Source organism: Carassius auratus, unplaced genomic scaffold (assembly GCF_003368295.1).
Source record: "Carassius auratus strain Wakin unplaced genomic scaffold, ASM336829v1 scaf_tig00020973, whole genome shotgun sequence".
In the NCBI taxonomy this organism is placed as follows: Eukaryota; Metazoa; Chordata; class Actinopteri; order Cypriniformes; family Cyprinidae; genus Carassius; species Carassius auratus.
Window position 1 is genome coordinate 72,157 of NW_020525074.1, and position 12,839 is coordinate 84,995.

Here is a 12,839-nt window from a genome sequence, read left to right on the forward strand (position 1 = left end):
CGTCCGGTAATATTAATGTGTGTAGATGGATGTGTGCGGGATATATTCGTCATGTTGTCATTCATGTGTGGCCTACCGTGTGTGTTGTGCCGCTTCACTTCCTTAATTAATCCTCTCCAAAGTCTAGGGTTGCCAACTTCAGAAAATACGGGACAGTCGAGATTAAGAAAAATCCGTTTGCTACGTCTGACGTCACGTGTCAGGAGAAAACAACAAAAGGTGCTAATATACACTCACAATGTGATTATAATACTACCAAAAATATGATCCTAACCTTTAACTTCATACCGAAATCCAAGATAGCCAGACAATGAAAATAAAACTGATTTCTGTTCGGGACGTTGTGAGCATCGAGACTATCTTAAATGTTTAATCTGAATTAATGCTAATGTAGCATGGGCGTTGAGTCCATTTTTAGGGGGTGCTTTTGTTCTGTCATATATCAATCAGTCCCTACCTACTGATGGGAATACAATTTCCAGTGCATGTAGCAAAGAGGTTTGCACACTTGAGCTAAGGAAAGAGGGTTGTACTAGAAATGAAAATCCTGGAATCGCCCCTGTGAGATAGTATTCTCAAGTGAAGCGAGTTGAGGCTTGGACCCGGAAACAGTGCCACTTAACAACAGACCTCAATATGGACTGTTTTTGGTGCTGATACTTTACTGGTAATTTTGTGTTTCAAGAATGGGGTCCAAAGTTAAGAAAAGGCCTAAGTTAGAAGTTAAATGTAAAATGTTTTTTAATGTTTAACAACATTTACAGTAAAAGACATCTTTCCTTTATGATTACATCTTCCTTCAGGTAGATTGCATGTTTTATTGCATGGCTGGATGCTGGAAACGTACAATAATCTGGCTGTTTGCATTCACCAAAACTGATCTTATTTATCAGTTCGGAGTTTTTTTTTTAGGTGGTCATGTCGTATATGGGACACACTGTGTTCAGCTTTCATACGGAATGCTCCTTTGGTTCCTTAAATACATTGGCATACCCTATACATTCAGGGCAGGACTTAGGGGACAGGGCCCCTGGGCTTGAGGTTTGGGCCCATACCTATACACCACTAGACTACACTACTGCCCTCAACTAGAATATTATTATGGAGTAAAACACAATATACACTAAAATTAAAATATGCGTTCATGTTCATAATACAATTAATGCAAACACGTCTTGCCTAGTCAAAGTCTGATTATTTTGCGTAATGGTGCATTTAAAAAGTTAATGGCCAAATCAGATGTTTATAAGCTTAAAAAAAATTATAAAATTGTTGCAGATGAAATGTTACACACATAATATTAAATAATTTACCAGGTTAAATGTTGATCGATAGTAATACTCAATGAGTCAGACCTCCCTATAACCATCAGTTGGGCTCATTTGCCATGTTTGTGGCATTATAAGCAGAGTATGCAGTCCCCACTTCAAAAATATACCTGAAATAGTAGACCATCCAAGGACTTTGGGCATACTTTTTCAACATGCAATGGTTTGGGACACATCTATTGTAATCTTGGATATATTTAGGATGGACAGTATGAACATTAGAAGGCAGAGCAGGAATTCAGACACAATTGTTTTTTACTTACTATCATGTAATATGAGGTATTGGCCAGCCAGTGTTTGTGCTGTAAAGTGTCTGAATCAGCCTTTTGAGGCGTCAGACTCCTGTAGGTGGAGTTTAATGAATGTAAACAGGGACTTCAGAATGAAATACTAGTATACTGCATACTATTAAAAACTGTTTGTGAAATAGTATGCAGTAACCAACAATATACTTAGTTTCAAACATCTCTCTCTCATGCACACTGTTTATGCTGTATTATGCATGGCCTCGATGTGCTGCATGTTTAATTTTCAATCCACATCAAGGCTAAATATGTGAGCCAATATACAGTACTGCACAGTATTCAGTAATTAGTATGCTCAGATTGATTTCTGAGCACACATTTGCAATGGCTTATGGGAAATTAATTTTGTCCTTGTGACTCATGGACCATATGATGATACAGAAGCAGAAAATTAAAAGTTCTCAGATTCTGGTTTGCTCTCTCTCCATCTCTCTCTCTCTCTCTCTCTCTCTCTCTCTCTCTCTCTCTCTCTCTCTCTCTCTCTCTCTCTCTCTCTCTCTCTCTCACACTGTTTAGGAATGTCCAAATCCTGTTGCAGACCTGCAGTGTGTGTGTGTGTGTGCGTGTGTGTGTGTCTTTGTATCCAGTGAAACTGCAGGCCAGACCCCCTCCCTCCCTTCGCTCAGCCGGAGCTGAATGAGTCTCTTTGTTTAACCAAAGTATCACACAGATGATTAAATCAGGGGAATTAGAAATCAGCCTCAACTCTCAGCACACACACACACACACACACACAGTGCAGAAATGCAGAGGTATTTGAGATGTACGCTATCATGATATTGGTTTCAGCCAATCAGAATAAACCTACAAGCTCATGCTGAATTTGTTTACATTGGAATACTAGCATAATGCGTGTACACATGCTTAGTATACACTGTCACATGACTTCAGTGTGTTGTAAATGTATTAAATCAAGCATACTGCATTATTGTATACAGCACGCAGTTTGGCATGTGTCTAAAATGCAGAAAAAAGTAATATATTGTGTACATAGGCTACTGTATTCTGCTGGGTAATGTCTATTAAATAGACAAGAAAAACATTTATTGAACAGTTTTGAAGAAATTAGTAATTCAAACTTTTAACTTTAATTGAGTTGTGAATTTACTACCAATTTCTAAATGAAAACTGTTTTTACATATTTGTATAATCATTGTAATATTAATAAATAATAGCCTACTTTTGTAGTGTGCTAATCTTACAGGTGGAGAAGATAAAGCAAGTAAAGCAAAAAAAAAAGGCAAGAGGAAGAAGAAAATGAATATTCAGGTAGGCTAAGTGAGTATGAAGACGAAGACACATTTGTACAGACTGCAGCTTTATTTAAAGTGAGGGAAGTTAGTCACTGCATCTCATCTATTTACACTGATAAAGAAAAACAACAACACTTTTACCCACCACAAAATTACACAAAGTTTCCAACATCAGAATAAAACGCTACTGATAAAAAACACAAACAAAAACAACAATTATAAATAAAATTATGTAATATATAACAAGAAAGCTGTTGGTTTGCTGTTTCTGAATAGTACTAATAAAGAGGGCCAAAACTATAAAAGTACCAAAGGGAAGAAAATGTCGAATAACTAAATAAAGTTTACAGTAACATACTGTCTTTACAAAATAATACCGCAATGACATTATTTCCACAAAATACAAAACGGCGCTCTTGCAAAATCCCACATTACATTGTCATGTGGACATAAAAATAAGGCTAACGAGTGATAAAATTTGCGGTTTGAAAATAGATCCGTGTGATTTAATTCATATTTTTCAAACAGTAGCCGATGGACTGCAGCACTTGCGGTGTTATCTATATCTCATTCATATACCGGAAACTCGAAATTAGGCTAATTCCAATGTGACAGAAACATTGCATTACAGTACTCCACCTGTGTGTTTGGAGTAATCGGTAAAAAAACACGTAATTATCGCATCCTGGCACTGATATTTACACACGCTGAAAGTCATAAAACACAAATGTCATTAAGAAACACTAGACAGTGGTAAAGACTTTTCAGTGTAGTTATGGCAATACAAATAACAAGAGTAACAACAATAGAAAAGATTACAACAATGAAAACGTCATTATTTGTTGATACAATATGGCCTTATTTTGGTTAATAAAAGATTATTCATTCATACAAATTAAAAAAAAAACACACACACATGGATGTACAGATAATAGCATCAGGTGTAAGTCTGTTTGTGTGTATTTATTTTTGAGTGAAGTTGAGCGGGTCGCTGTATGGTTTGAGTGTTACTGCCCAACTAAACAGAGTTCAGAAACTGCACCAATTTTTGTTGGATTTTTGAAATGTTTTGGTCTCAGAACTTTGGTAATCTGTCTCATGAAGGACCACTGGAGTCAAATTTCTGCCTCCTTCATTTCATCTAGCGTTGAGTGAATCTGTGTTGGGTCATGAAGGTTTTATAAGCCTGAGGCATGTGAGAATATGTTCCCTGCAGAAGTTTTTCTCCAGATTTCAGTCTGTGCAGATTGTGGTGTAGGTGAGCGTTTGTCATGATTTTCAGTCACACTTCTGTTGGACCCTTCAGCGACTGGATACCAAACCAGAAACGTTGTGTCATGGTCGAGATAAGGTGGTGTATACGGGCTGCTCCCAGTGCGTCGGGCTGTGTGACTGTGGCACGGAGCCAGGATCTGGAATGGCGGTGTACAGGGGCCTCTGCGAAGGGCCCATGTAGGAGAAGGCGGAGTAGAGGCCAGAAGTCTGGCTAGAGTGGGCATAGTACGAGCCGGATGCCTGGTGCTCAGCATATTCGGCGAACTGCGCGCGGGATGCCAACGAAGGGAAGGCGGCGCTGTAGTGTGGCAGGTAAGTGACGTGTGATCCACTAGCTGCAAGCCGCTGCATCACTGGAGAAGTGCGTCTCACTCTTAATCTGTGTTTTGACGCCATCCGATCCCAAGTGCTGCTGGGACGGCAGCTGCTGCTTGGAAAGCCAGGCGGTGGAGTGACCGCTAGCGGCTGCCAGCGCACTGGAGATGCCGTAAGTGTATGGTGAAGCCGAAGAACCGGCGCTTGTGCCACTCGATGACTGCGGGTGCCCATTGGGCGGCAGGTACTGGTCAAACTCGTTTACATCAAATGGCTCCATGTTGGCCATCACATCATGGCTAATCTCGCCAATGTCCACATTTCCGAAATCAATATGCGGTTTTCCGCTGGCGGATGAGGAGGCAGAGCTTCCGTCTGCTCCGACCCCTAAACCGCTCCTGGAGGCTCCACCCTCACGCTTCCCCTCACTGGATTTACCCCCCTGCAATTCTGTTTTAGGAGTGGTAGGGGGCGTCGGAGGGCTATGACTCTGACCTGAAAGAAGAAAATTATTGATTTTTTAAGCCCAAGACACAATGCAATTTTATTGTGGCCAGCCTAAGGCACACAATAAATCATGCTGTCTAATCAGCATCTTAATATGCCACACCTATGAGGTGGATGGATTATCTCGGCAAGGAGAAGTGCTCACGAACACAGATTTAGACAGATTTGTGACCAAAATGTGAGACGAATAGGCCTTTTGTGTACATTAGAAAAAGTCTTAGATCTTTGAGTTCAGCTCATGGAAAAGGGGCAAAAACAAAAGTGTTGCGTTTATAATTTTAAAGTTAACTAATTATAGTTATCATTATTGTTCTTGATGTAAACAGGCCTTAACACTATAAACAATTTACTGTAACCTTTCAATTGAATACGTCCTTGATGAATAAAAGGGACCCCTAGATGTCTTGACACAGTGTAGGCAGGTGTAGCTCACCTGTAGCGTGAGGATGGTGTCCATCTCCCAATGGCGATTCCTGCGGCCCCACCATGTGCCACCTCCAGGTGCAGGCTTTTGTAATGCGATTGGCTGTGACTGACCTCGCCCTCAGAGTGGCCGTCGGCCTCAGAGTTGGATCCTGGTTTGCCGTTCTTTGCGTCGACGTGGCTGGTACTTGTACTCTGGGTAATCTTTCTTATGCTGCTTCCTCAAACGCTCGGCTTCCTCGATAAACGGCCTCTTATCAGACTCATTCAGCAGCCTGAAACACACACGAGTAATATGATTATATTTTGCACAGTATAAAAGGCATACTAGAATATTTAATAGTCAAGTAGTAACCCAATCACTGGACAAATTAAGAGCTTTTAATCATCAGAATAATCTCAGAGGGTAGGCACTCATAAAATGACAATGAAATGTTATTTCAGTCAACAGAATTTCAACAGTTCATCAGTGCTCTTAGCCCTATTTACAGTATGAGAAACCATAAGTTAAATGTGAAAAACCTTTTTTTGTGTCTGATATTCCAGCTGGTGTCTGAATTAACTTTAAATCGTTAAATGAAAGTTTAAATCTCCACCTGTTATGCTGTCATCTGTAGAGCGAGACACTTTCATTCAGCCACAGCATCTATAAAATCCAGCAGAACCAAACACTCGCTCTCTAACAAAAATAAACTTTTTAGAAAAATACACAACGTAATAGCTGAAGTTGGCCTTCCAGCTCGGCTTAATAGTGCTGTTTACAGACTGTGGCCTTTGTATGTGTGTGTTTTTGCTCTTTTGCACAGCAGCTCCTGAAGGGATTTGTCCCTCTAATCTGGCATGTTGAAGGAATGATTATTCTGAGCTAAAGCCCCTGAGAAACTCAAAGCCAGAGGCTGAGTTAACAACATCACTGGTGGGGCGTGCAGTTAATATTACTGTGACCCTGAGGTTTGGCCATCAGATCGACAGCACAAACCTAAGAGAGCCATTAAACTGCAGCATCAATTATTATTAACTGATAGAATTACACTAATAAATTGATGGTGGCTTTTTTGACAGTGAAGGGATTGAGAATGTGAAGATGGACTTTCAATTTGGTCACTTTGAATTTATAGAGATGCACCCTTGTTTCTGACCCTGGACCACAAAACGAGTCTTAAGTCTCTGGGGTATAATTGTAGCAATAGCTGACAGTACATTGTATGGGTCAAAATTATAGATTTTTTCTTTTATGCCAAAAATCATAGGATATTAAGTAAAGATTGTGTTCCATGAACACAAAGATATTTAATAATTTTCCTAAATATATATAATATATATATATATATATATATATATATATATATATATATATATATAAACGTATATTTTGATTAGTAATATGCATTCCTAAGAATACATTTGGACAAATTTAAAGGTGATTTTCGTAGAATTTAGATTTTTTTTTTTTTTTTGCACCCTCAGATTCCAGGTTTTCAAATAGTTGTATCTCGGCCAAATGTTGTCCTATCCTAACAAACCATACATATATGGAAAGCTTTCAGATTATGTATATATCTCAATTTAATATATATATATATATATATATATATATATATATATATATATATATATATATATATATTGACCCTTATGACTGATTTTGTGGTCTAGAGTCACACTTGGTTGTCAATTATTATTAATTACTATTCTTGTGTGTTAATGCATTTTTACTTTTACTTCTGCTATAATTTTTTATTAATATGAATCTTTTATTATAAAAAAAAGTAATGTAAAACACAAATGTTCTATATAAATAAACTTGCCTTTAGTGCTACATGATAATAATAATAATAATAATAAAAACACGAATTTGTGCATTGAACACCATTTGAAGCGGGTCAAAAACGTTCATCAAAGTTGTCCTGAAACAAGAACACATTGAGGTTTTAGGACAACTTTGATGATCCACTTCAAATGTTGCCTGTATATATCAAAATACCATGATACTAATATCACGGAATCATGTTGGGCGCCCCATCATCTCTAGTAAGAGGTACACGGGTCAAACGTTACTCTTTGCTCTCACCTCCAGAGTTTCCCGAGTGTTTTACTGAGCTCGGCGTTGTGCAGGTGCGGATATTGATCCGCCAGTTTCCTGCGCGCCGCCTGCGCCCACACCATGAACGCGTTCATCGGCCGCTTAACATGCGGCTTGCTCTTGCTGCCCGAGTTCACGCGCACGGGCATCGGCACCAGTGTCCAGTCGTAGCCGTTGAGCCACCTGACTGACCGCCTCGCGGATGCCGATGGGGAAGCGGTCGTCGTCTTCGTCGGACTTCACCGACACCCCGGAGACGCCAGGCTCCATCATCACCGACGCCCGGCATCTGAAGACGCTGACCGGGAAGAGGGGAGTCTGCCCCGCCGGGAAGCTCCGGACGAGTGACTGGGGGACATGGAGTGACCGTCATCCGAGACCCCGGACTCATTTCCACCTCTGACATACTGTGCTCCTCCGCCCGACATCGGTCCTCTTGCTCTGCGACCCACAGGTTGTCTTAAGGTAGGTCTAGATTTTCCTCAGAAGGGCCTCTGTTTTTTATGTTTTTTTTTTCCTCTAAAATCTGCCTTTTTTCCTCTCTAAAACAGTTGCCAATGTTTATTATTATTGTTGTTGTTGAATATGTATTTGAGGTCCTACAGAGGAAATTCAACACGCTTATTCTTTCACTATCTCCGTTCTTTCAGAATGAATCCATCCGCCGTCTTCCCAAGGATATAGATCTACTGAAAAACCTGCAAAAACACATAAAGAAGGATTTTTATTCATTATTATCATTGTTTGCCACGCTTACCCTTACATGTTTTTGTAAAGTATATCTTCTCAATGTCCGCTGACAGCACACGCAGACCACATCACGGAGACATCCATTTTGACATCTGCAAGACCTTTTTTTTTAGTGTTTACTTATCTGCAATAGGCTACGTCAGTCCATTTGGACGTTTCTATCAGAACAGGTCTATTAGAATTCTTTAAGATCTTTATTATTTAGAATGTGTAAAACTGACATCTTACAGACGTCTGTTGGAAATTTGTACACAGCAGATGCTTTCTAGATCAAGCGATCTTTAACAGACATCTTGCAGGCTACTATATGGCTAATTACTATGAATATGGAGTTGTAATGGGATATAACCGCACAACCTCTTTGCTGTTTATAAGCCAAACGCCCCACGAACAAGATAAACCTGTTCAGGAAAAACTGCTACAAACACTGAGGCTTTGACTTTATTTAGAATTCGTCTTTTTTCCAGCAATCATGCGGCGGCAGTCAGTGTGTGTGTGTTATTTTAGCTTCACTTCTGCTAACAAGCTACTGTTGAAGGTTTGTCGGTTTGTTCAGGCTCCCGGGAGAGAAAGTGTTGGAATAATACGGGCTTCAGTCCTCCCGCTGTTAGATAAACACGGAGCGGCGCTGCTGCGGCAGCTGAATCACACAGTGTTAGTCGCTGAAAGCACAAGCGAAGACTTATAACCAGCAGACAAACACAGAGAGTCATGCAGTGTGATTAGGAAAACTCAAGCAAGCAGCCAGGTGGAATATATACTTGTGATCATTATATTAAATTATCAACTTTGCTTCTACAAGTCCGAGTGAAGTTCCGTAACATAATCAGCTTTTCTCTTAACTGAACACAACAAGATAAACTCTAGAGATGCGACTTGTCACGCAGAGTTGAACTTGAATTAGCTTTTGTTGTCCGAGTGGATCGAATCTCACCCGAACACAAGAACAACAAACCGTCCGACACCAGTGTTAATTAAGATCAGACACTGGAGACTTCACGTCTGTGATAACAGATCCGTTTAATATTCATTCAATAATCACATTTGTTCAGGCTCACGGGAATACAGCCGTTCAATGATCTGCGTCTGATTGACTTGTGTGGAGGTTTCTTTGCTACAGAAATAGCCTATAATGCACCTCATGAGACATAATAATTAGTTTTTAGTGGGCTAACACAGGTATCGGTCAATTTCTTTAACTAATTGCTCTTTTGGGTTTGCTCTTTTTCCCGTTCAACTCATTTCAGTACAAAGCGACTGTTTGAGAGAACTTAGAAACTTTCTGTTCATTCGTTTTAACCACTCACTTTACTATTAATTTGTCCGCCACCTCTAACTTTATTTGTTCAAACTTTATTCACTTCGTCTTTCTCTGGATTATTTCGGCATATTCTTGACAAGGTTCACACAGTACAGTAGGGCGGATCATTACGCCTGGTTTGGCAATAATTTGCCCCTAATTCACTCATGCCATAACACCTCTCTCCTGAATGGAACAATAACCAGACATTTAAACCAACTTTATTTGCATAAATAAATAGATTCAAACTTCTACCAGTTTCAGAGTTTGAATCAGAATATCGGCAAATGAAACTTTTTTTTTCTTTCTTTGTTTTAATCTTTTTTGTGAAAGGAATGTGTCAGACTTAAAATTTTATATAGATTTTGTACTCCTCATTTTTCTATGTTTATATTAGAATATTACAGCTGATGGCTATGTTCAGCAATTTGGACAGAAACAGCATTTGATCAATCATGCACGAGTAAAACGTTTTTCAAAGGCTAAGATACCAAATATAGACTATTGGCTATAAATATATTGGCTGAATTCTAAAAAAACGTTTTTTAAAATACATGTATTAAATTATTTATTATGACTGCAACATCCTACATGGATAAAAAATACTTAAAAATACTTAAAATCCAGGTATTTAAATTCGTCAGTTAACGAGCGTTTTGCCTAAACGATCGAAGTGCATGTCAAATTGTTTCTTCAAATACAGATTAAGCAACTTTTCCCGTTTAAACAGATTAACCAAACACGTCTCTGGTTTACACATTTGCGCAAATCTCGAAATGAAGACCTCGTGCATACCAACTTAGTTTTAAAGAGTTTCTTGCTCATAAAATTAGAGGGCAGCAGTATTTTACACTGTTAATCCAGAAAGAAAGAAACGAACTTTATTCCTTAGAGTTTCCCCCGTTACCAACACTCAAACCACAACAGAGAAAAACTGAATTTACACTTAAACAAGCAGACTCAAATCAGGGCATATGTAGGCTATTATAAACAACACCGATACAACAAATTTCTCCGTTTATCGGTTTCTCTACACATTGCATTGCCGTATATTCCCACACAGAGTAAGTGATAGAGAGAGAGGTAATAATGTCAAGCTCTTACTGCACTGAAGCAGGTCGCCCGCCCAGCGCGAGAGTCCGTCGGTTCAGGCCCCCTCGCTCGCGCTCTGAATGCCTGCTCTGTGTCGCGCGCCGGGGCTTAAAGAGCCTCGTTGTGTGAGGAGCGAGAAAAAAAAATAATTCGTGGAAAAAAATCTCTTAAAGGAGCAGCAGAGGCACGTCGGGTCGCGCGCTGATTGGCTGTCGGACTTCTCCCTGAACTCTCTCAACGGAGGGCGGTGATTTCTGCTGCAAATCAACGACTCTAATATGTGGACTCTTAGAGTGTAATCACACTTTTATTTGAGCGTTTAAGCATTTTATTCATTTTTTTTCACATACTTAGATCTTTATATTCTTGATAACCCTCTCGGTTATAGCGGTTTGGCCTGGAGTTGTTTTATTGCAAATAGGTCTATTTAGGCTATATGCTGTCATTGTCATAAGGCTCTTAAAAATAAAAGATTTCTAGTGGCATTTTAGTTCTATGAAGAAACTTTAACATCCATGGGAACTTTAAATGTTCTTAATAGTGGAAAATAATCATAATAAAAGGTTATTCACACTATAATGGTTCTTTTAAGAACTGTTCTTTGAGGAACCCATTTCCCCCCAATGGCATCACTGTGAAAACAACTTCATTCTGAAGTTGTCCTTGTTATACATTTAAGTACTGCGTGATATTAATTAACTACATGCATTTACTATATTGGTAGGGTTAGGATTAAGGTTTGGCTTAGGGTTACTTGTATGTAATAATGCATAATTTATTATTATTATAATAGTAAGTAGGCCTTAAGTAACGTATAATAAGGAAACAGTAAAATAAAGTGTTTCCAAAGCGTTTAATAAACAAAATTATATTTGGAGTCTGTGATTTTAAAATCAATCCTCATTCATACTCATGACGAGACTTAAACGCATATTATTACTAGATATTTAATTTCTGACATAAAAAAGTAGACATTTGTGTTCTATTCCAATACACCATTGGGAATAAGATTTGAGATATTATTAAATAATCGAATAATTATCTAAATCTGATAATTAGATTAAACATTTTTTTTATCAAATACACAAATAATTGGAAAATAAAACAATCAAAATAAATCAGTGAAAAAATAAATAAATATTTTATTTGTTTATTATTTCATTTTATGTCATATGACAGTCAACCGGCAGGAAACGTGAATCTGCAAATGCGTTGTCTATTTTATTTATTTATTTAATTATAAATAATTATTAACCTATTGTTGTCCAAGATTCTCGGCTGACAATGAAGTTCTGACATTGCTGCAATGTAAAAATGCTTTTTTTTTTTCAAATAATGTTATGTTTGTTCTGTTATATGCCGTTTTATGATTTCGTCGTTCATTAAATGACCTTCACAGGTGGTTGCTGGCTCACGGGGGTTTTAGGGTGTTCTTTCAACTGTTTCCGATCACACTGGCGCGTTGTTGGCCTGTTTGTGCCGCGGGGTGAACCAGAGGAGCCCTTCCACCCCACCGAGCGCCATCGGACCTGCAGCAGCTCCGGCAGCGCGTCTCTGCGCACCTGCTGTGCGCAACAGCGTCTTCTTTCTTACCCGAATAAACTGTCTGTTAGTGTAAATTCATCTGGACTATAGATTGCGACTTATCTGCTGATTTTAAAGCTTATATTTATACTCGGGCCAGAGCGCGCTCATGCAGGCCTAGAGTCCTGACCCGCGTTTGCGCGCTTTGCGCTGCAATGAACTCCCGCAGCATCGTGTCGTGCTACGTGTTAGTGTCATAATTGCATCACATAAATACACAGAGAGCGCATTTAACGCGTTTAAACAGAAAACATAGAAAGACGAGAAGAGACGGGCCAAACGCACACAAACACGCGCGCTGTTCTGGTCAACAATAACCTCTTGTATTTGCGTCTCGCGACGCCCCCCTCCACCCAAGCCAAAATCATTGCCTTTTTCATTATCCATGAATGTTGACTCTGATAAGGGGATCCTGACCATGAGAGCATCTCTCTGTCTCGGTCTCCGGCGCTCTTTGCGTCCTTTGTTTTATCTCAGGTGAATTGTAATCATGTGATCAAACGAACACCCCCCTTCCATTACCCTCTTAAAAAAAAGAAAAGAAAAGAGAAAAGACGCGCGTCTCCCTTTAGAGCGTCTTTTCTCCGTGTCGCTTCAAACGTACACATATAGCGGGAAAGCGCC

General features: G+C 39.2%; 1 long non-coding RNA gene and 1 pseudogene across 1 annotated transcript; both read right to left on the reverse strand.

Annotated features, from left to right (window-relative positions):
• Positions 1-4,194: 4,194 nt before the first annotated feature.
• LOC113076661 (transcription factor Sox-10-like) lies at positions 4,195-7,892 on the reverse strand (annotated as a pseudogene).
• A 114-nt stretch (positions 7,893-8,006) lies between these two features.
• LOC113076662 (uncharacterized) lies at positions 8,007-10,767 on the reverse strand. The gene is made up of 2 exons (XR_003281222.1): positions 10,644-10,767; positions 8,007-8,187 (listed from the first exon to the last, which is right to left on the reverse strand). It is a non-coding gene; the product is annotated as an uncharacterized LOC113076662 (long non-coding RNA).
• Between the last annotated feature and the right edge of the window lie 2,072 nt (positions 10,768-12,839).